Here is a 25482-nt window from a genome sequence, read left to right as displayed (position 1 = left end):
TTGATTGGAAAGCCTGGGGATCAAACAAAAAGTTGAAAAGTTAGGTTTTGTTCACAAAAGTAGTAAAGGGAAAAAACAAAACACTAATTTTTTTCCTCATTTCAGAAAGAACTTTGCTGTTGAACTGGAAAAGAACACTCTGGCAATAATTCCTCCCCAGCACCAAGCCCTGTACAACCACGGAATATTTGCTTTTAGAAGAAACCTAGAATCTTAAATTTTTGTTTGAAAGCACACAGGCTTTTAGTTTGTGTATGTTAGTTATAGAATTCAAAGAGATGCTTTGTCCAAATATAATAATCCTGTTACAAATGACAGGTGTCAGATTTGATCAGCTCTGTGACAAGATGTATGGTTCTACAGCTTCCTGAAGAAGCTTTAAGACATCAATTAGAAATCTTTTCAGACTTTTGAAAGGTTATATAAATAGAATTTAAAATTAAAAACACAAAGCTAGATTTACAAGTGGAGTGAAAAACGTATCCATGCTTCTCTCCCTATCAAGTGATGAATTATCTGTTTAACTTGAAGATTTAAGAAGAAGATTTTAACTTGAAGATTGAGATTTGTGCAGATTTGATTAATGGGATGGACTCCATTCGACTGCTATTTTTTTCTTCTTCATGATATCAATTTACTAAACCCTTTACACACCTAAATTCAAAGGTAAACTTGGTTTCCTTAAAGCCTAGAAAGCCTAGGATTTTTAAACTTTCTGAAGCTATCTTTTGTAGGAAGCAATATGCAGAATTGTTGATTGTTAATGGAAAAGAAGAAAGAAGATTATATCCGACTGACATACCTCCAAAAGTAACATTTCTTTCTTGCCAGAAAAAATGACTAATGTGCATTGGAATTAGTGCAAAAATTAATAGTATGTTTGCATTTACCATCTGGGAAAACTACATTTTCAGTAATTTCTGTGCAGACATCAAGTGGAAAAACTGTTGGTAGCTCAAAGTTGTAAAGAGTAATACGCACATAGTTTTCCTCGTAAAACGCACATAGTTTTCCTCTCAAATGTTTAGTGACCACTTACCATAAAAAGCTGATCACGAGGCCCCTCTATGTCTTCTTACTACAAAGGAAACAGCATTGCAGAAGACCCTAATGACCGATATACATGTATCAATGAAAATCAAATGATGTTCTCAAAAAGGTTAGCCAGGCTAACTTAATAAAATTTAAAGTCAGAATCCACAAGAAATGCATGGTCCCATTTCTTTTCACTGTTCTATAGAAAAAGCCTAACCAGCAAGCACAGCAGTGAGAGGCAAGCACCGCCAAAGCTCACTTAATTCATGAATAGAAAGATGAAATGGTTTGCCTGCACCACCAAGAGCTTGGATTTAGCATCCCATGTCCCATATAGCAAAGAAGGAATCAAACATTTCTGAAGTATAAAAGGTAGGCTTTCCTGTCTCTACATGTACATGTATGTGGCATTTCCACATACCCCCCACCCTCATCATTTATTATCAATACTTCTGTCCTTGTTTCCAGACATACTCTCTCCACTTACATTCTATTTCCAGTCTGCCCAAGGTTGGCAAGAAAATAACGAGCCCCAATTCTGACAATATTGAGAAAAAATATATTTAATATAAGACTAGTGCATTTCCTCAGAAAGAGTCATAACATTCAACCCGAAATGCATTCAAGAGGCTTGAAGTACAGGTGTTACAAATGTTTTGGTCTTTTCTCCCACATGCCTGGTGACAGGATGAGGGGAAATGGGCTAAAGTTGTGCCAGGGGAGGTTTAGGTTGGATATTAGGAAGAACATCTTTACTGAAAGGGTTGTTAGGCACTAGAATGGGCTGCCCAGGGAAGTGGTTGAGTCACCATCCCTGGAGGTCTTTAAAATATATTTAGATGTAGAGCTTAGTGATATGGTTTAGTGAAGGACTGGTTAGTGTTAGGTGATCTTGGAGGTCTCTTCCAACCTTGATGATTCTGTGATTGTGTAAATCTGGACACAAGATCTGAGTTTTACATTACAACAAATTTACATAGGACAAGAAGTGGAAAGAAAATAAAATCACCCTTTAACAAGAAAGCAAGAAGTTACACATAATATAAGTGTGAGAAAGTAAGGAAAAGGAAGGAAATAAATGCACACACCACAGCTATGCTATCTCACCAGTCTCAACAAGCACAAGGTCATTAAAAAGCTGCAAAACAGATAGCAAGGGAACGAGGTACATTGTGTGGTATTCAACTCTGGAGTGGCAGGGGAATAGAGACAGAAGAGATGAAAAGCATTTTTTATAATCCAAAGAATGCAGCAAAATTCAAGGATCCCAGTGATAACATTGTCAAAGCAATCTCATTTATTTTTCCCTGTACTGACTCCATCCAAAGACAGCATGAGAGGTGTATGCACAATAAGTTGAAACACACAAGAGAAGCGATGAAAATGAGATGTGACATTTCCTTTAAGATTATTTGTCACCTTAACAAGAACTTCCTGGAATGTTAGAGAAGAAGCTCTCCCTGAACCAGAGCTCCTTTTAGACAGCATCTGGGAAGTTGTCCCACCTCTTCATTTCTTTCAGTAGATACTAGTAGCAGAGATGGGAGCAGAGGAGGAAAAATTACCAAACAGATCCATGAAAGAGGTATTTTCTGATTCATGACTCAGTGCACTCAGATGAAAACAAAATTCCACCCTGATTACATGGCAGGAAGATAGATCTGGAGGGGACCACACCCAGGATTTTTGAGTCCAGCCAGCAGACGTATCTCTTAGCTCAGGAGGGTTAGACATCTGCTTCATGTGCTTCTGCACAATGCAAGCCACAAAACACTCAGCAGTTGCTCACATCTGAAGAATACAAGTGAAGTTTGAATTCTCATTCAAACACAAATGTCTTTATTGTTTATTAAGCACAAGAAAGAGGCTTCTGACATGATATACATGAAGAAAAAATAGTGTCATGGTAGTGTCCCTTTGGAGGAACATCGACCAAGGACTCTGCAGCACTGACTGATGCTATTGTGGCAATAACAGACCTTGACCCAGCAAGCTAGAATACAACTACTGTATTGGAAATTAAAAATTTCAAACCATAAGGGGAACTATAAGTCATGGTAAATGCCTAGAGAAGAACAAAAGGCTGCGAGAATGCTTTATAGTTCTCCTGGATGCCCCATTGGCTTCCAGGTGGTCCCAGCTCCAGGACTTTCAAGCGTGACTTGTATTTATTAGCGTCAACTGGATTTATCTTCTGCTATTCAGCCTCCATGGCTTTGTGGCAAGGAATTACACAGGGCTACCTGCTTTGTGTTTGTTCTTCGCTAGGTTCTTATTAGCTGCTTCATAGGATGCCTGCTTGTTCTTGTGCTGCAAGGGTGAATAAAGTAAGTCCCATTTGCCTTAGTCTCATTCACAGCTTGTAGGCTTCCTTCCTATTCCCTTGCATTAAGCTGTCTTTTTTTTGGACTGAAAAATCCTAGCTTGCTAAAATTGCTCACATCTTTCATCATCTTTACCATTCTCCCCTAAACATTATCCCATTCTTTTATGCTCTGAGATGAGGGAACCAGACTGCAGACTATCCAAATTGTGTGAAATACAGAATTTTGATTTTTTAATGTTACATAGTAATGTAACTCATAATGTTACATTTGATATTTTGACACTGAAAAAAGTGTGGTTTTTTTATAAGTACAAAAATCTATTTGACTCCATGATTTCAGCAGAAAAGTGTTTTAATAAACCACATACTAGCAACTGTCCCTTTGTCTGAAGTCACAAAAATAATAAACTATACTAGTAATCCTTATAAGGAAAAAGTTATTTATTCAAAAGTGAAGGCGCATAAGTAAGCCTCCCCTTGTGAAGATGGGCAGGCACCATCTTGATGAATATTTTGCAGGCACATACCTCCTGTTCTGGTCAATAAAACCATTTAAAAGAGCATAGTTTGCACAGCTCGTTTCAAAGTGACAAATAAAGGAGTGACAGTAGTCACTTGGCATCTAGCCACAGACTTGCTCCACTGAAAGGAATTTACTCAATAATACTCACAACAAATGCAGATATATATTTAACTCTGTTCCGTTCAGACTGCAGAACACATTACAAGAATGCATTTCCCCTGCTTGCTTCACCAACTTAATTTACACCATAGAATAGAGGACTAGAAACTAAAAGCAATATGAAGAATAATACCAATGCATTCTGACAGTATGTATTTGTATAGCATGTAAATCAAAGTTCTGATATTTCTACTATATCAAGAATTAATCACATTGTCAGGAAAATCATTATCTTCTACTGCTTTCTTTTCCTGACATCTCTTCTAGATTTTGGGGAATCTCAGAGTTGCCAAGTTGAGAATGTCTCCACTGTATCCAGCATTATGTTTTAAAAACATACACTTGGATTAAGAATGTGAAACAGTTGGAATGCAGGACTGGGCAAAGGGTTGTTTTACAGAGTCATAGTACTTTACTTCTCCTGTAGAACTTTTATTTGAACAACAATAAAAATGTGCCCTCACCAGATGAAGTAAAGATTCCACAGAGTGGAGAACTCTGTCAATCTAGGAGGAATTGGGGCCCTCTGCTCAGAGCACATCCATAGCAAAAAGAGGCAGCTGCAACCTGCAATTCCAAAACCTACACACAGCCAACAGCTGACTACAAGTCACCAGCCAGCTGTTGCTGGCAGAGAGAGCTGCTGCCCAAGGTCTGACAGTGAGAGAAGCCAGCAACAAAGGAGTCTCCTCTCATTTAGGTCACACTCTCCAACAGCAGGTTAGCCTTGGGTCTCCTTCTTATACAGCTAGAAGGAATGTATGCATTGGGATCACATCATCATATGAGAGGCAAAATCGACAGGACCACGAAAGGCATGCTCCAGAACACAACCTTTTTGAGAAAGCAAACGTTTCACAGAACAGGAGCTGAGAACTTGCTCAGATTGCTAAACTTAGGAAGAAAGTGGGAAGTGATGTCTGTATACACATGACACTTAGGAAATTCTTTAAACTCTAGGGTTCTTGGTATGCTTTATGTACAAGTACTTTCAAGAGGGAGGAGTAAAACTTATGTCTGAAATTTGTCACAACTTTTTACCTGCAGATGAAGATAGACGGGAATGTCTGATTATGCAGCGGGCTTAGTGTAGTCTGCTACTCCAGGCCTAAGAGCCAACTCTACTGACAAGGCCAGTTGCTGGGGGAAAATAAAAAAGAAACATTGTCATAAATTAGAAAAATGATTCACTCTTGTCACTTTTTTTCCCACTTTTTTTGTTCCAACCTAGAAATTTCCAACCTAGAAACTTCCAACCTAGAAATTCTGTGATTCTGTGATAAATAACTAAAAGTGGTAAACAGCATTTCATCAGCTTTCCAGAACATTATGAAATAGTAAGCACTGCACTAGGTAGTCACGAGCATCTGCCACTGCTAAGTTGTAAATATAGGAGATTGTGAAATAATCTTCTTTTCTAATTTTCTTTTTAAGGAAAATAATCCTCCAACTGGAGGTCTTCCAGATGCTAAAACCTCCAAGTGCTTTAGATATACCCTGACTGCATACCCTGACTCCCTTGTAGTAGTAAATCACAGCCAATGCATACATAAAGAGTCAAACAAACTAGGCAAAGGGTAACTAATCCCAAACAGCTGACTAAAACTAATATTAATCAGCTTGGAAGGGATCCTTACTACAATGATGCTTAATCTTAATAGCATCATTGTGGCAGACCTACAAACATTGCCTAATACTATGTCATAGCAAGGAGAACATGTGAGAAGTGTTTATTTTTAGACCTTCGTCAAAGGCTTTCTGAATAATCACAGAATCACAGAATTTCTAGGTTGGAAGAGACCTCAAGATCATCGAGTCCAACCTCTAACCTAACACCAACAGTCCCCACTAAACCGTATCCCTAAGCTCTACATCTAAACGTCTTTTGAAGACTTCCAGGGATGGTGACTCCACCACTTCCCTGGGCAGCCTGTTCCAGTGCCTCACAACCCTTTCAGTAAAGAAGTTCTTCCTAACATCTAACCTAAAACTCCCCTGGTGCAACTTTAGCCCATTCCCCCTCGTCCTGTCACCAGGCACGTGGGAGAACAGGCCAACCCCCACCTCTCTACAGCCTCCTTTAAGGTATCTGTAGAGAGCGATAAGGTCGCCCCTGAGCCTCCTCTTCTCCAGGCTGAACAAGCCCAGCTCCTTCAGCCGCTCCTTGTAGGACTTGTTCTCCAGGCCCCTCACCAGCTTCGTCGCCCTTCTTTGGACCCGCTCAAGCACCTCGATGTCCTTCTTGTAGCGAGGGGCCCAAAACTGAACACAGTACTCGAGGTGCGGCCTCACCAGAGCCGAGTACAGGGGGACGATCACCTCCCTAGCCCTGCTGGTCACGCTGTTTCTGATACAAGCCAGGATGCCGTTGGCCTTCTTGGCCACCTGAGCACACTGCTGGCTCATATTCAGCCGACTGTCCACCATCACTCCCAGGTCCTTCTCTGCCTGGCAGCTTTCCAACCACTCATCTCCCAGCCTGTAGCTCTGCTTGGGGTTATTGCGCCCCAGGTGCAGGACCCGGCACTTGGCCTTGTTAAACTTCATGCAGTTGACCTCAGCCCATCGGTGCAGTCTATCCAGATCCTCCTGCAGAGCCTTCCTACCCTCGAGCAGATCGACACACGCACCTAACTTGGTGTCATCTGCAAACTTACTGAGGGTGCACTCAATGCCCTCGTCCAGATCATTGATGAAGATGTTAAAGAGGACCGGCCCCAGCACCGAGCCCTGGGGGACGCCACTAGTGACTGGCCTCCAACTGGACTTGACTCCATTTACCACAACTCTTTGGGCCCGGCTATCCAGACAGTTTCTAACCCAACGAAGCGTGCGCCAGTCCAAGCCAAGAGCAGCCAGTTTCTTGAGGAGAATGCTGTGGGAGACGGTGTCAAAAGCCTTGCTGAAGTCAAGGTAGACCACATCCACAGCCTTTCCCTCGTCCACCCAGCGCGTCACTTTGTCATAGAAGGATATCAGGTTCGTCAAGCAGGATCTGCCTTCCATAAACCCATGCTGACTGGGCCTGATCGCCTGCTTGCCCTTCAAGTGCCGCATGATGACTCCCAAGAGGATCTGCTCCATGAGCTTCCCTGGTACTGAGGTCAAACTGACCGGCCTGTAGTTCCCCGGGTCAGCCCTCCGGCCCTTCTTGTAGATGGGCGTCACGTTTGCTAGCCGCCAGTCAGCTGGGACCTCCCCCGATAGCCAGGACTGCTGATAAATGATGGATAGGGGCTTGGCCAGCTCCTCTGCCAGTTCTCTCAGTACCCTTGGGTGGATCCCATCCGGCCCCATTGACTTGTGCACATCCAAGTGCCGTAGCAGGTCACCAACCAGTTCTTCGTGGATGGTGAGGGCCACATCCTGCTCCCCATCCCCTTCCACCAGCTTGGGGTACTGGGTATCCAGAGAACAACCGGTATTGCCGCTAAAGACTGAGGCAAAGAAGGCATTGAGCACCTCTGCCTTTTCCTCATCTCTTGTAACTAAGTTTCCCCCCGCATCCAGTAAAGGATGGAGATTCTCCTTAGTCCTCCTTTTTATGTTGATGTATTTATAAAAGCGTTTTTTGTTATCTTTAACGGCAGTAGCCAGACTGAGCTCCAGATGAGCTTTGGCCTTCCTAATTTTGTCCCTGCACAGCCTCGCTACATCCTTATAGTCCTCCCTAGTGGCCTGCCCACTTTTCCAAAGATTATAAACCCTCTTTTTCCTCCTAAGCTCAAGCCACAGTTCTCTGTTGAGCCAGGCTGGTCTTCTTCCCCGCTGGCTCATCTTTGGGCACATGGGAACAGACCGCTCCTGCGCCATTAGGATTTGCCTCTTGAAGAGCGCCCTTCAACTTCAAGAGCTAATACTTCAACTGAATATATCTGTTATGCTGAACACCAAATGGGAACTTCACTTTGACAGCAATGTAAAAGAACAGCTCCAAAGCAGTAAAACTTCCTCTAGTCTTTTAGTCTCTCCTCTTCTGCTGGCATCACTGAATTTTGTCAAGGCAAACTGTTTTTTCTCTAATACCTGCCAGGGCTATATGTTAAGACTCAATAAGCAGCAACTCCAGTGTAAACATGTTTTCTGGCCACTTATGACAAGAAAAATCTCAAAGATCTAGAAAGGAAAGACTGACATGTTGTAAAATGCTAGACCACAATTGTTATGCACTGAAGCCTTATGAGAGTAGCTACTTTTAACATTATGGCCAAAAATTTCAGAATAGGATGTTCAGGATCTCCAGAGACTTAAGGCACGTATATAGTTATTTTCACCACCACAGCATGAACACTTATCTTTCAGTCACAAAGCAATACTCATTAAATTCTGAATCACCACAACATGTTTTTGTCAAGTGATGTTTTGGCTTTACAGACTGTGGATTCACTAACAATTATTAATGGTTCACATAGTTTTTTTAAATTCTTACTCAGCAGAGAGGCTGTGCTTTCACACAAGGAAGAGCACGTTAAACATCCTTAACACAGTTACTAGCAGTTACATTATGGAATATTGCTTTGGATTTTCTATTCAGTTTTTTTCACCAAGTAGTCAAAACAAGAGTAAAACAGTCACAGGTAATACTGGACATTCATCTCACCCATATCAGGTTAAATCATTAGTGTCTGAGCCTCTGTTACTTATCAAACTCCACGCAGATGTTGTATTAGGAAAACAAACCCAGCTGTAGGACACAGACTGCGACTCAGCAAATCAAGAGACGTATGCTGGAATTTTGTCAGTGGAAGAGAGCAGAAAGGAGAGAATAGTGTGGGAAGGAAATAAATACCACCACATCCCAAAAAGAGACCTCAACTTCAAGATGATATAGTTATCTTCACCAATCTCAAACTGATCGACTGCCGAGATACCAGAAGAACAAACTTTGTTCCTTGCAAAGTACTCCAGCATACTTAACATAAAAGGAAAAGGACAGTGAATTTTTACCCTGAGTCGCTGTGATCCAGAAGCAGGGTCCAATACTTCCACTCAGAGATGTATTATCTTTAGCTCCATTGAAGCACTAAAGCTCTTAGACCACTTTATAAACTGAGTGGGAAGGAATAAGAGCCACATTCTGTCCTTATAGACCCCTATTAAATCAGATTCTCAAATCTGTATTAAAACAGATTCTCAGCCACTTCCTCTTTGTTTTCCTCAAGCCATATGGCTTTCTGACGAAATCTGTACAAACAATAAATCCATTAATCAAGCTACTGTTGAAGGAAAAGACTTTCTTCCCTTCATCAATCCAGACATTTTAGTGGAGATGTTTTATGTATTTTGGTTTGAAAAAAAGGGGGTCTACTTAAGTTCCAAGAAAAATACTAGAGTTTTCTTTGTTTTCACACTGCAACCTTGTAGATTGGAGACTTAACTCCAGTTCTTACTTCTAGGAGATCCTGATTCATTAAAAATGCAGAAAAACACAGAAAGAGAGACGTCACGCACACCAATAAAAAAAGGGTCCAGCCTCATTGATTCTAATAGTAGTGATCCAATATAAATTGCTGCCAGGGATCCCTAACACGCTGGGTCAGGAAGCAATTTATTTCTTTAAAGTTAACATAAATAGGTATGATGAGAGGCATTAAAAGTCATTTTTATTCCTACAAGGTACTAAGAAGATGTATACATGCAAATACTAGTAGACCAACAAGCAGTTGACAGGAATATCTTTTGATAAGAGATGCCACAGTTTAGGACTTCACGAGTGGCCAGATTTCTTAGCAATGTGAACCATGATGACCAATTTCAACAGGCTGTTGGGTGTCTCTAAGTTGGTAAATCATATGGGTGATCATGTGCGGCGTCAAGAGTTGGACTTGATGATCCTTAAGGGTCCCTTCCAACTCAGGATATTCTATGATTCTATGTTATTCTCAGATCAGGACGAAACAGGCACTGCACATGCAAGTAACTCAGTGATAAGAAGGCAGCATAAAAAGAGTAAGATTTCTAGCTCTTGTAGAAGGGGAGAAGAGAGTTTAAAAAAAAAACAAAAAAGCAGGCTCTTTGCTTTACCATAATGAAGCAAGTTCAGACTTGAGACTCTGCTCAGGTTTGAGAATGAGGAGTATGCCAGCCTCAAGCTGCTGCAGGGTGAAATTCTGTTCATAAATACATAGTTACGCTGTTGGGCGGGTACGTAAGGTAAAAATATGGTAAAAACATTCCCTTTCTACCTCTTAATCAATAAGCTCAAAGAAGATAAGAGGCTGAGAATTCAAAAGCACAGAAAAGATGATAGATGAAAGACCTAAATTTCTTTGCTTGCAATGGTTTCTAAACAGACCATTTCTTGCATTCTCAGATGTCACTGAGACACACGTGGAGTCTGTTACACCTGTCTACCCCAAGCAACTATTTGCATCACACCTTGCAGCCTACCCAGCTGAGAGAAAGAGGTTTTGTAGTGATGATAGAAGAAGTGAGAATAAAACAATAATTAATTCATCAACTGAATATATGACCACGTTACCAAAAAAGCGGCAACTGCAAACTGAAGAAAGGTTGACATGTTGGTCACCTCTTCAGAGAATATGAAATTGTAGAATGCCTGTTCTACAATTTGATGACTCTTAACGCTCTCCTGAAATGCTGAAAAGTGTTATGAAGGTGTGCTGGTCTATAAACAAAAGAGTTAAATAAAAATAAGCAGATAACTTTTTAAATCAATTTTTACCATGATCTTAAGAGTTCTGCTTGTCAGTTTTCTCCTTGTCTGTGAAGGCCATTTGCTTTCTGTACTTCTCCAGAAGCAAAAAGCTTGAATTCATTTAATACAGATTTAAGCTTTCAGAGAACCAGTTGTTGAGAAAAGCGTAAAAAAAAAATCCACCTCGTGATTATTTTTTTTTAAATACTTCCAAGAGAACTCACAATACATAAACTATGATGACATTGTCATATAAAAGAGAGTACGTATAGGTGGGGGACCCTCTTCTCTTGCTCCCAACTAGTAGCATTGCACTTGAAAACACCCAGCATTAAAGCTCACTGAACCAATTAACCAAAGATTAAAAGGGCATGCTGATAAAACAGAGAGCCACCAAAACACATACACAGCCTGTGCATGTACTACCTCATGAGTCCCTGATCTCCTCATGCATTCTGTGAAACTCAGTTTGGAAGAATACCAGAACAATAGCAGAAAATAGTAATTCTTTTACTTGCCATAATGTTTTGTTTGTTTGTTTTCTTAAGACGGTATGTATTGCAATTGTATTGCATTACACTTGCTGATAGGAGGCATGCTTTTGTTTATTTCCTTCTGGAGTTTCAGAAGCATGAAGGTTGCTGCAGACTGCTGATCAGACACCTCTGCTAGAAAACACTGCCCAACTACACCACTGAAGGTAGACACATCCAGCCTCACTTGACCAGGCAATTGTCCAACACAACCAGTAGAGAAGGTGTGAAGTCACAGAGGAAAACTTACTTTGTTGTTGAAAACTATTTTACCTAGTCTTGCAGCTCATGATCAGTCAAAATCTTCCCTGCAGATTTAGAATACTAGAAGTTCCAACTCCTTGTGTGTCTGTTTTTCCATTTGAAACAAACTGTATGATTTCACCCTTGACTATTAATACTTTAAACAGTATCACAAAAACTCGCCATGCCTACATATGACTAAATATTTTGCACTGATTCTCAGAAAAGCATATATGAGAAAGCTTACTTACAAAAAAAAATAGGCTGAGGCAATACAACTGTGATATTTAACAGAAAATGGGATTGGGTCTGTTTTCACATCCACTGAGTTGTTTAAATTGCAGGTTACTACAAAGTGTGTCAGGTAAGATCATTTGCTATTGATCCTAACAGTTAGAATGAGTGGAAGACATTTTAGAAGAACGATACAAGTAAAAACATGCATGTCAGTAAGATATCACATGGATGTTAGGAAGAGGTTCTTCTCAAAGAGGGTGATCAGGCACTGGAACAGGCTCACAGGGCCCTGAGCCTGCTGGAGTTATGAGAGCATTGTCCAAACACTTCTTGACACAGGGTCTGGTTTTGGGTGGTCCTGTGTAGAACCAGGAGTTGGAGTCCATGATCCTTGTGGATCCCTCACAACTTGGGATAGTCTGCTCCTAACCATACAAATCTCTGAAAAAATGGACAAGTCATACAAGTGTATCAGTATTTAGGAGAAGTAAAAATGGTAGCAAAGTGTAGCACTTGCTTTACTTTCTTTCCTTAAAGGTAAATCTGTTTGACAGTAACTGGACAAAAAATGGAATGGGATTCCATTTGACTTGTGTAAGCATAGCTAAAGACATACATACATGTAACAGCAGCAAAAAAAATTAAAAACATATTTCTCTTCCTTTGCGACTAAGCATACCTCCCAGCCAGGATTAACTACTCAACAGTGTCAAAGTGGTTGTTTAACACAGAGCCTGTGATCACAAATATAAAGGCAGAATCCAACATTTCTTTGAGTTCTCTCAAACAGCAGATATTATAATTCTTGAGGAAATTATTCTTCACTTTCCAGGTACAGACAGACAGCAATTTCTATTTGCACACCATAGCAATTTGTAATCAGTTCTGGAGAGCCTGTTTTCTGGAGAGCCTCTTTTGATAGCAGTCAAAAGACTGCTGTCATCTTTGTAAACTAAGGACGTTCTTCTCTCCTTTCATAGGTTGCTTACACAGCATCATTTTGCATGATGATTTGACCTGTTTTTATAAGAGCACTGAAGTAAGATCATCCCAGAATCCACATCAGGAACAGAAAAAGAGTGAAGATACCACTTTTAATTACTGTAAGTTGTTTGTAGATTTAAATTGTTTTGGTTTAAAATTAACAAAAAACAATCAAAGAAATCCAGTTTCACATTAGTTTTGTCTTAGCAGGAACATTACATGTCACTCTGCACTTCTAGCTAACCTTTTTGGTACAAAAAAGGTTGTCATCCAAAACAGTGATTCCCCAGAGGGCTTATGGGTTAACTTAACTTCCAAATGTAGTTATAATCCACTCTTAACAGCTCTCAGATTCCAGCCTTCCTATAATTGCATAGGAAAAAGCAAAGCACAGAAGTAAAGCTAGTGCTAAGTTGTAGCAAAACTGGCAGGAGATACAGAAACCTTTCTCCTTTTCTAAAGGCCTGCAGAGGTTTATTTTGTGATTTCCATCTTGCATACGGTGCACTGCAGTCTTCTCATTTGATTCAAATGTACATAGTTCCATTAGCACTCTGTGCAGAAAGCCAGCTCTGCACTCAAAAATTGTAGCATTGTCCTACCTCTTCCATTTCTTCCTGTCCCACATGGCTGCCCTCAATTTACAGTGAGTTGGGTCTGGAATCAAATCCAGACTTTGGATTTTCAAAACCTAACTAACAACCCAGCAAAACACACAAGCCAGTGAAACAACAGTGCAAGTTATTTCATACAGCTCACCACCACTAAGTTGATAAAAAGGGCCTGTGAATACCTCCATGCACATCTACAAAGAAAAGACTACACTCATACAAAAAAAAAAAAAAAATCCGGTCTTGTAAGACATCAAAAAGTCTGCTATCTCTAGGTTTTGTCTTTTGCAGATAAGGTGAAATTATATTACTGAATGGGCACAGAGGCTTTGTATGTTTTCACCAATACGTTACAGGTCATTATTTCAAAAGTAGTTAAAAAATCTCATTAATTTAGGTTTTATGTTGATGTACAAAAGGAAGTAGAAGACAACATACAACTTTCTTGTCGATGTTGCAACACAAAGTAACTCAGTTTCAGTACAAGAACAATGTAAGTTTGCTAAGCAGCAGTCTTTTTGGGTAACTTGTGCCTTCAAATAGTCAGCATTATAAAATGAACTTCAAACGCCTCTCACTGAAAGTACACAATGGATAATACAGGGTGAAAGTACTGAGGTATGTAACTGTTACTCATTTCACCATTGTAACAAGTCACAGATGGCACCTGCAGAGGAACATGGGTCCTGAAATCTTTCAGATTTGTAGCTTCATTCACAAGCATTTGTCCTTGTTGAAAAGGAATGCACTCCATCAGACCTTTAACGAACCTGTTCACCTGCCTCTCCAAGTATTTGAGAAAATATTAGTGGAATTATAACATTTATTATATATAATAGCAGTAGCTGTTAAAATCAGATCTATTTTTGTTTAGAGCCTTAATTGCTTACTTTATTATGTAGTTAATGATAGCCATATTTTACCTTTTTCTTGCCTTGCAATTAGAGGTGAGTCAGTGGAGGAAGCACAAAGCAGACTTTTTGCTGGTTTTGCTGTACCTCCTCAGCAGGATGTTTAATCAATGCTCTCAAAGCAATCCTTCCAGTGGATTGGATTACATGGGTGTTTGGACCTTGCATGGGTGCAAACATAAAACAAATGTGGGAGATACAGAAAAATTTCTCTATCACAAGCCATTACCTCCATCTCTAACAGCAGCAAGCAAAGCAATAGCATCTGTCACAGTAAAGAGATTACCTTACTACAAGGTTTTGCAAGTTATTGGACTCCCACAACTCCCAGCTTCAGAAGTAATAACCATCTCCCATTAGACACTGAATGGTAGTGAATTATCATCCAGTAGAACTAGGGCCAACTAAGCACCAGCTACCAAGAAATGCCCAATCAAGAGGCCATTTACACAACGGAAGTCTTTGAAATTTGTTTATTTGCTAGTATAAATGTAAGTTTTTTTTTTGCTTTAACTATTACAAAATTTAACGTATCAATGGCAACACAACTGTACATTTAAAAGGACATTAGCAACTACAAAGAAAGCAAAATTTTGTAGTGCAAGACAGCATTAGGTTTACAGATAAGTAAAAAAAAAAAAAAAAAAAAGCTCATCTGGGATTTAGTTTCTAGTTGGCAACAACAGAATGACCATGTCTTTAAATCACCTATGATAACGATTGCATCTTAAGACACTCAGGAGAAAAATTGGGTCTAGATGAGAGATCCTATCACAAAAGTGAAGACATCCAATGTACTCGGGACTCGTGAGGAAAACATCAGGCTGCTTACCTCAAAGGTGAAAACATAAATCTGAAGACATTCTGCTTACAGCAGGAGAGAAAGAACCCAACCTTGAAGATATTTTTATGAAGCTAAACAAACTCTGAATGTATGTAGATAGTATTCACTTAAGCAGAAGCTTAAGGTTGATTACAAGTCGCTACATTTTTCCTGGTAAGTATAACATCACTATGAAAAATAAAACCAAACCCAGAAGGTTGATTTAAAAGTCATAACACCAACCCTTACCATAACCTGAACTGCAGAACCTTTACTCTTACAGGAGGGAAGAAACAGTGACCTAGTCAACCCTTTTACATCTCAAGCCGCTATGGTTGTTATACACAAATAAATCCACATATAATGAAAATGATAAAAGCATATTTTCTCAAACACTATCCCTACTATTCGGTATTTTAAATCTCTGAAAAAGTTAAAATAGATGATTGATACACTTAGATAAATGTGAGGTGTGAGATGGGAGACAGAGAAGCGATCTTTATGGTGATTGATCAAGCTTACCAGAGCAAGTAAATTAAGAAAGTAAGCATAGAAAGTTACGTTACAATAAAGAAGACAATGGGTTGGTCACAACGTATGTTGCACAGCAAAGTGAAAAATAAACATTAAGCTTAGACTAGCTAGCCTCTCCAAGAACTGGAACAGTGGAAAGAGAGAGAGTCTTTCGTAACTCCAAGGCCTTGTCTATATGAGAACTTGAAGTTAAGAAACATATATTTATTTTTTCCTGATTGCCCTATGAAGTCCTCACATTCATTCCAGAATCAGGTCAAAGAAGAAGACATCACCTAGATTCAAACATTTTTCCTTACAGTTGAACAACAGTTTATTTTTGCTTTTGTGGGTGACAGTCATTACTTAAAATGACGTGCTCAACATAAGCTTTCGATCTCCCTTGGAAATTCTTCAAGGTTCAAAAGCAGCATTCAGATCATGTTGCAATTAGCACAACAAGCTGAAAAAGCATCAAGATAAGAAAGCAAACAGCAATGAATCCTACAATGTCTTATGGTGCCTTCACACTTCTTTGGCAACTTCTCTCTTGAATTTAAAGTACTGGCTAGCAAATCCCCCAAATTCCCTTTAGAAAAAAATTCAGCACTGTACCATAACATGAGAGAGGTGTACACATGCACACACACTCAGCTATTGATCTTCTGGAGTTCAAAGCCAAAGAGCTGCAAATACTTCTAAGTCAAGCATGCAGTAAAGATGCACTGCAATGTTAATGCACTAACATGTAAATATCAACACAGAAAGTTTTAATCCTTCACTGTGCTGGGCATCTCCTGGGGGAAGCATGAAGACCCTTAGTGGAAGTGAAAAAAAATCAGTTCCAAACACGTCCCTGTGCATCCCCCAGAATCTGTCGCCATCTGAAGAGCCTCACTAGCTTCGGAGTACTGCTCAGTCACTGCAGACTAGAAGCTAAGTGGCCAAAGATGCTGTCCAAATCTGGTTAATAAACTATTCTCCCCTCCTCTCCAAACCAAAAAAGGTGTTTTTTTTGTTGTTGTTGTTGTTTGTTTTTTAATATATTTTTTAAGGTAATACAAACCTAATTCATCCTCAGCCAGCATACGGCTGGGAGGAATAGATATAAGGGAAAATGAAAATATCTCAAAATTTGGGAATGTTTTCAGTTAACACTGACTCAGATCCCATGCAGATTACATTTATTTATTTATTTTAATCAGTCCTGACCTGTAATTTCCAGGATTTTAATAAAAAAACTCATTAAGGCCTTAGAATGGATTCCTCCCTGAAGACAAATACAACCCATCTACATACAAAATGTAGGAATTGTCAATGACAAAGTGTACCTATTTTCAGAACCAACATTCTCAAACAATGAAAGTTTTCAAAATGGGAAATATCAAAGTTAAACAGATGAGGCTGAACAGGATGCTTTGATCTCTGAAAATGAAGACAACTTAGAGAATAACACAGTTTGCTTCTAGACACACAACTTGCTTCTAGAAAAAAAAATAATAAAATCCTAGCCATTTATAAATACCACCTTGCTCCTACATCCTAACAGTAGTACTATGAGCATACCAGGTGGTCTGGACAAAGAAACAACCAAACTATTTAGTAGCTGTAGTGACCAAAAGTAGCTGTGGTGACCAAACTTCATTACAAGACTGCAGTACAGTGCTGCCACTCTACATATTATTCGAGGAAAAAAGTGTATTTTTCCGTTTGTGATTGTATGCAGTTTGTACGATATGTATGATTTATGAAAGGATCTTAAGATACCAGCAAAAACAAATGTAATTACCTGAACAAAAGGGTACCCAAGACCTGAGCCAGGGTTACTCTCCCATGACTGCCAGCTCAGACATTCCATTGTAATACTTATACCAGCTTTTGATCCTGCAGGACTTTGGAAACAGACCACTACTGAAAACATACAACCTCCTTTCTATGCCACACCACCCCCAAACAAAACACATATAGCACTATAAGTGTTTATTGCTTGGGCTCACCTCTACTGAAATTTTGGAGGTCTTCAAATTAGAAAAAAAAAAGTTCTTGCCTGCATGCTGCCTTACAAACTAACCATCCTATTACATCACCAGGTAAACCTCACTGCAAATTGATTTAACTCAGGAGATTCTAACAATGAAGAGGAAGACAGATCTATCAGATGGGAAATATTTGATTTGGCTTTACTATTTTAAATACAGTCAATATCTTTCAATATGTTTACAAGAATTTTTAGCTATTATCAGTAGCGTTAATGGTCAGATTTATCGTTCCACTGTCAGGTCCCACCTGTTACTCAAAACACTCATCACTACCTCTTCATTTTAGAAGGGAGTCTGATAGTGTGCATGCATGGTCACTGCGCCATATGAGACGGTGGTCTTACTATTGAAAGCATTGAGAATTTAACTGAGGTCATAAACTAATTTTTGGTAAAGTTAATTTGCCACTGAGAACAGTAATAGCATTTAAGCCAGCACTGGCTGGCTGAAGCCAACATATTTCAACTATTTCCAGCGTAAAGGTTTCAAGATAAAATGAGGAGGGAGGAGCTGTACCTTAAACACCTACTGCGTACGTGAGACACAAGAAAAGCTGTAGGTCAGACCACATATTCAGCTAACTCAGTATTCCATCTCAGTGTCCAGAATAAGGTTTCCAAATGCATGCAAACACTGTGGCAAGAGTTTAACAGCCTAACCACAAATAGTTTCACTGTGGAAGTGCAACATAGATTATATGAAGGCTGAACAAGATTTCTTCGGACTTTTTCAATTTAAAAGGAAGATTAGAAGGGGTTACAGGCTCACATTCAAAGACTTCACCTAAAGACACCTGAAGATGACTAACCTGCTCTGCAGAGAAATACCAAGCTTAAGCAGGGTAAAGCATTAATGAAGCTTGCCTTATACACACGCACAGACAGATATAAAGTACCTATCACCATATTGATAGACATTTTTTGGAACCACTCTGATGACAGAGTAGATGACTTTAAAAGTTAGTTTACTTTTTAAAAAGCTGAAACAATGTGTGATCTAGTAGTTAATTTCAAACAGAATCCCTAGTGATTCCAACCTTGGCCCTCTGCAAGTATGAGGTCAAATACACTAGCTTAAAACCCAAGCACAGAATTTTATACTAAAGCATTTTAACTTGAATTGAGAATGGGTTAAGAGGCTGCACAAAATTACCACAGCTCAGCAGATGCGGATTAGCTTGTTAAACTACTGCAACTCAGTGTGTCAGTCCTCAGTCTTTCCAGCCTCTTTTGAGGCTGGAAAGCATTGACAGCATTTCCAAAGTAATCCGTAGTTGTCCTGCATCACTGATGTACTATGGTCTAACGAGAAATTGCTTTTACTCCACCTGCACACTTCTTTTTCATCATCATTTACACAGATTACTTGATCACAATGTTTTGCTGTACTTTTACATTCTCTTTGATTTAAAAGTTTATGATCTTCTTTAGCTGTGATGAACAAAGACAGAAGTTTATGCAAAGGTTTTTATATTTCTTCAGACACTGGACATCAGTTGGTCCACTTCATTCTTCCCTTCTGGCTTATAGCAATTCCCAGAGTGACATGAGACAATTCCACCCTCATAAAAGAGACGAGCACAAAGCACTAATTATCCCTTTTATAACATTCACTTCCAAATCAAGCAGGAAGCTCTAATTCCCACAGAGCCTCAATGCCTTTCAACAGGCAACATTTCACATAGTAGGTCCTTAAGGAGATGCCATATAGGCAACCTATATTTCTATTGGGAAGAATGAGTACAGATATCCCCAGAAGGTCTGCCTTTGTTTTTCCTTTATTATGCGCCTTTTGTTGCCCCATCAAGTGAAATCTATACTGCTTTCTTTTTAAATAAACATTCTGTGAAAAAACACGGGTACAATTCAACATCAGGTATTATGTTAAGAATGTGCTGACTCATTTGACTTAGTACTAGTGTGGTTAGGGTTTCAAACTATCACAAGCTTTAAAATGCATCTACCCTTTTTAAGATTAATCAAATACTAAGTGGAAATACCACCTTACAGCTAGAAGATGGGCCAGTTTTCAACATACTAATGGCATCTTTTAGAACTGACATTCATACGTCTTTACTAGCTATTGCTGTTATGACTGAAAGATGTCAGAGTTCATGAAACCTCTTCAGCTGAAAAGAAGAAAAACATCAATAGCAATGAAAATTTTATTCAACTGCACAAAAAAACTATCAACCTATAGCTTTTTAAGTAATATAATACAACATGTACACATGATATTCAGCTGCAGTGTTTAATAGTACTCTTTACAGACAAAAAGCACAAAAAAAATTGTTCTTTCATCCAATTGATTACAGCTAAGTAAACAATGCTACATTGTGGATTGAAAGGTGGATTTCTGTAATGACACCAACAACATCAGTTAAGACTTCTCTGTATTTCTAGTATCAAAGTCCAACTGAAAGTATTGCTAATTAGATAATTTTTTGAGTCATATTCTGCAGACCAGCTACAAGGGTAGCAATACTACTTAATAATCTTGCCTTCCTGAGTAGATGCTCTATGCTAAAGAAAGCATGGATAACACTGGGGGGCAGAAGCACTTTTAAGTTGCCGCCAACATGTATCATTTGATGTAAAAAGACATCTTTTCCTGAAGTTCAACAGTCTAGGTCAGCACTAGCTTCCTTTGCCAAGTTTATTTCAAGAACACTTTATCTAATTGTTTTAGTGTTAGTCCAGATCTGTGAGGTAGGCACGGCTGCAAGAAAGAGGGAGAATGGTAAATGGATTTCAAATAATTCTATACATACTGGATAATCACAGGAAAGCAAGTAATTCTTGGAAAAGAACTAGAAAATTGATTCAATGCAGTCAACTATCAAAACAATGGAAGACCACTGGCTTTCAAACCCACGCTACTGCATTCACTACTTAAAGCACAATCTCTTGCCAGCATTTTGAGGAGCAAGTCTTCCCTTTGTGTAAGTAACAGAATTCTAGAATTGATAGAAACTTTAGTAGATGATACACACCTTTAACAACACAGAACAAAAAACAACTATGCACACACACACAAAAAAAGAAGAGACAATATGTAGCATATAGAGAACATGTTACTTCAAAAATTGAGTTATCTCCCCACTCAGCTGCGCTGGTAGCATTTTGCAGAAGGCAAAAACTAGCTTTTTTTCAGCCTAGCATTCAACAGGCAGATGCAAGAGCACGGTGGCATCAGACACCACCAATGTCAGCATGGAAGTGACGCACTCCTGGCTAGAGCTGGCAAGTTCGCTGAGCAAAGCATTATACAACCTGAAACAATTCTCCCAGTAACGGGACAAAGGGATGTTTCTGAAGTCTCCTAGGTCTTAAACAAAACAGATGAAGAGCCCAATCCCTGCCACACACTAGGTGCATGCTCATGCCAACCATGCCTTCCCCACTAGAAGGCAAACAGGGCTGCCTGCAGCCAGCCCAGCCAAGAGCACCATGAAACATGGCATTTTTTATTTAAAACAAATTCCAGAGAAGGGATGAAAATTTAAGTCGTTAGGTTCTTTAGAAGAGGTAGTTTAAGTGACAAATATAAGGAGCCACAAAAATGATTTATATTTGATGTGTAACTGTAGAAGAAATATCGAACACCACTGGCATTGATAGACAACCTTACTATTCACTCTGATTTTTCTCAGATACATTTTAGAAAGGACATTCCTCTTGTGTTTTTTTTTTTTTTTTCATTTAAAAATACAAGTCTTGTTTCTCTACCCCAATCATCTGTCCTTCTTGCAATAAATCCTCTTGAGACTAACTTGATGTAGGAAAACACTTAATTTGCATAGGACATAATTCCCTATATAAGAGTGATTATTAGATTTTGTAAAACATGACCAGGCAACATCAAACAATTATTTCTTTGTTACATAAAATATTTTTAGGCTAACAGACACAAACATTGGCTCGGTCACCTCCAAAATAACTTTTATAACAGAAAAAAAGAGACGATACTAGTAAGACATTTCACTAAGTTATCATATTCACACAAAAAAACATACATTCTTAATTTCTGATTCTTGAAAACAAATGTAAATCCATTTTTACAGTGAAGTCTCCCATGCTATCGTCACTGCAGTGTTCATAAATAACTGTTAATAAATGTATTTTTTTTTGAAATGGACTGAAATCAGAATCAGCATTTCCTTGGCAGTTTGCCATTAACAGATCAACAATTATTTTGATTTTGCACTAGCAGTGCCAGTGCTAGCAAGCTGGTGGCAATCCTGCCAAAAATTATTCTGTTTCAAGCTTGACTTCTGCCCAACATTAATTGAAATTGGTTTAGATCACAGACAAATCACAAGATCACAATAAAACTAACTGCTGTCACTTGACTATAAGAGTATATCAGACATTGGATATCACACAGCTGAACAATTAATTTAATTTGTACATCTGCACAAGCTCTCTACAATATTCAATATTGGAGCATGTTATGTCCTAGGAAAGACCTTGATTCACAGCTGCAGGTTTGCCATACATGAAGTCTGAGGTATAGGCAGCCGCCTCACAGGGTAACCTGAGAGATGAGACATATCCACACTCTCATTGCACTTGCAAATACTTGCTTTCATTCCATCGTTTAGAGTTGGAAGTCAATGCACCAAAATAAAACAACATATCTGCAAAAGACATCTCTTGAGTATTTTTTTTTTTATCCAAGAAGAAACACAGAAATTAGACTGAAGAGTTCTGAAACTTCCTCATATAATAGAAAATGTATTCTCATTTAAAATTGCAGCAATAATACATACCTTCAAAACCTCCCTGAATAAATAAATAAATAAATTCCAGAACCCTGCAATGTTCTGGAGTAAGTCCTAGAAATTGGAAGATAAAGGAAAGTGCTGCTGTTCTCTTACTCGGAGGTGAATCTGGACCAAACTGGACAACAGAACTGTTTATTGTCACCAAAACACCCCAGTCCTAGTGCCCTCAAGTGTCTGGACAGATCTCCACAGCTGCTGAAAGTGCAAAACAGTTCATTCTTAACTTGGAGCTGCCCTTCACAGACAGCAGACACAGTGAGCCTTCAAGGCTGTACAAATGAGCTGTCTTTGACAAGCACATATATCCCTCCCCATAGTTATTGCATTTTGGAATACCTTCTAGGAAATCTTAAAATGACTTGAAGGAGAAAGAAAATAATGAATAAATTATTAAAGCTAAATGCAACAAGCTGTGCTGCATGTAGAAATAGAGTACAGTATTCTTCCAAACAAAATGCTGGACATCTTAAAAATAAAGGCGTGACTATTGGTACCTTGTAGCCAAATGGCTTATTGGGTAAGCTGCAAATCAGGAGCACGGCATAGTAAGATGTTTTCAAGGCAATTTTAAATTTTCATTACAGAACCAAGCCCTGATCATCATCATTCATCCAGGCTTAAAACCTTATTTTAGTTGTTACTGTATAAAGTGGAGAGAGATTAAACATTTTATTTCCATTTGCAGCAGAAAGAAGTAATCCACACACAATTCAGTTCATTGCTTACATCAGATAGATATCAAATAAGTTCTTCCTTGAAAGTACAGAATCAACATTTGCTGGCCCTCGACCTGCTGCATCATATGAAAACAAATATAGAGAACCCCACAAGGCAAACTGCAATACAGATACAGAAGAGGAACATAAACGGAAGTATAATATTGGGCACATAGGTTGTGCCCAAATCACAATCTTAGCCAATGACATGAATTAAATATATATTGCCCCAAATAAGTCTGGAACTACATATAGAAAAGTGTGTGTTGTCTCCAAGGGATGGGTGGGAATCCATAAATTTATCAAGTATGTTCATAAACCAACCACAATTACTGTTCTAAGAACTTCAGAATTGTTTTCTTATGCATATTAGTGGAAAAGTTGACCAAAAGTTGTTTTCACTTCATGGTTTTATGGTTTGCATATGTCTCAAGCATAAGATTTAAAGCTAAGTCACCAAGACAGAAACAGTTTTTTTAATCCAAGGTATGGATAAACTGATGTCACCCTCACCAGTAAAAGGAGTCTGACCCCTTCAGAATGAGTTGGAAGTAGTCCTTTTCTGAAAGGAAATATAACTGCATGTCTGCCGCTACTATACTTGCATATGTTTAAGAGATACTTAAGAGCTTTTTAATTTCACCCACTTGTACTGATAGAATAGCACACTAAGTCCCCACACAAAACAGCATTATAGTCAAGTACAAGCACCTACCTACATTAAAGGTGGAACAGCTAAATATTTAAGCCCCAGAGCAGCTTGAGAGCTTTCCTTTATATTCATATGTGTAACAGTACAAGATTATGGGACAATGATAATTTTTTCTGTGCTTGTCATTCTTGACAAACTCTGATTCTGGGGAAAACAGGTATAATCTTAGTACTAACAAGGTTATATTTTAATGCCATTAAAAGCCATTTGACCAGTACTATGTGCTAGATAATGGATCGGATCACTCTACTTAGTAATTCAATTACAGCTCCTAGACCGTTCTAAAAATAAGTAGCATAATGTAAGTAGTGTGACTACTTGTAAGTAAATTACATCCAAGAATGACGTGAATGAGAATCTTACCTCTTAGATTCTGAATGGAAGAGATAGCTATTTACAGATATAAAGAAGTGACTAATAGCACCAGAAAACTGATTATGTTGCCTAGACATATTACAGGGAGAAAACTTAGGACCTTAGGAAAACTGAGAAAAGTCAAACACAAAAGAACTGAATACTTCGGGATAAAACAAGTGGCTGAATAAGCTCCTCACTCAGATAAGCAGCAACTAATTGCCTGACAGTGCACACACATATACTGGCTTGTCCTATTAAATAACATCCATTACACAGGAAGAGAAGTTACATACAAGTTTTCTCGATGTTTTCAGACCTCAAGATTCGTTTAAATACACACACGATAAAAAACACCTGCAAGAGGGAAGGAATAGTATGTGCGAGACCAACTCTTGAAGTAGCATTTTAAAGAAGATTAGAATCTCCATTGCTTGGATTACTTAGTGTTTCTACATTTAACTGCAGGTAGTTTGAGAGTATATTCCTCCAGAAAAGATGTACATTATACATGTACCTTCTTAAAATTTGTCTTTAGCTTATAGACTTACTGACTGCTGGAACAGAAAAAAAGCAGTAATTGCTGAATAATTATTTTGTCTCACATTTGAAAAATGTCGACATAGTTCTACTTAATACACACAAACAAGATTTCCTGGCTACACTTAAGTGATACAATTATTCAATTATGGTTACTTTGGGCTTTTCCTTCCCCACTGCTGTATTTATGTTCTAAGAAAAATACACGTCATCTGTTCTGCTACCAGCTCCTGTTCAATCTTTAGTTTTACACTGGCAAATTCCAACTGAATTCCTGCCAGTGCAGCAGAGGAAGAGTCCTCCATTTTCCAGAGCAAACCTGGAACCTCCTACCCGACACAACAGACAGGACTATCACAGCAGTGGTGTTCCATGTTCCCAAAACAGATTGCCTAGGTGAAATACACATAAGTCCCCATAAGCATGGTATATTGCACCTAAACAAACAAATATGTTGGATCTGGAATTAAAAAGGGGATCTAGGCAGGGAAACACTGCTCCAGGAGACTTCAGCTCATGAAATAAGAACATCTCCAAATTAACCAATTTTCCCTTTTCCCTCCCAAGACTTAGTTTACTAGTTTACTGACCTCAGGATTATTAAAGAAAAAAAACATGAACTGATGCTTCTTTAAATAAAAGTACAAAAACCAGACTCTTAAAAAACAAACTCTTAAAATTTTGTTTCTACTCATATCTATCCAGGATAGCCTGCATTCCAGCTGCATTCATAGACTATACAACCTATACAGAAGGTCACCCGCCCTGACCAACTGATG

The 25482-nt window shown here is 38.8% G+C and overlaps 1 protein-coding gene across 3 annotated transcripts in view; it reads right to left on the bottom strand.

Annotated features, from left to right (window-relative positions):
• The window catches only part of RASSF8 (Ras association domain family member 8), an 88165-nt gene that overhangs the window by 41158 nt on the left and 21525 nt on the right, over nucleotides 1-25482 (bottom strand). For 2 of the 3 annotated variants that reach the window (XM_068655911.1, XM_068655902.1), the window contains one exon: nucleotides 5085-5183. The exons of the other annotated variant lie outside the window; for it this stretch is intronic. The gene's annotated coding sequence lies outside the window, so the exon portion shown is untranslated. The remainder of the gene's footprint in view (nucleotides 1-5084; nucleotides 5184-25482) is intronic. 3 annotated transcript variants of the gene reach the window in all.

The sequence above is a fragment of the Anas acuta genome, chromosome 1 (assembly GCF_963932015.1).
Source record: "Anas acuta chromosome 1, bAnaAcu1.1, whole genome shotgun sequence".
In the NCBI taxonomy this organism is placed as follows: domain Eukaryota; kingdom Metazoa; phylum Chordata; class Aves; order Anseriformes; family Anatidae; genus Anas; species Anas acuta.
This window is presented reverse-complemented; position numbering and strand designations above follow the sequence as displayed.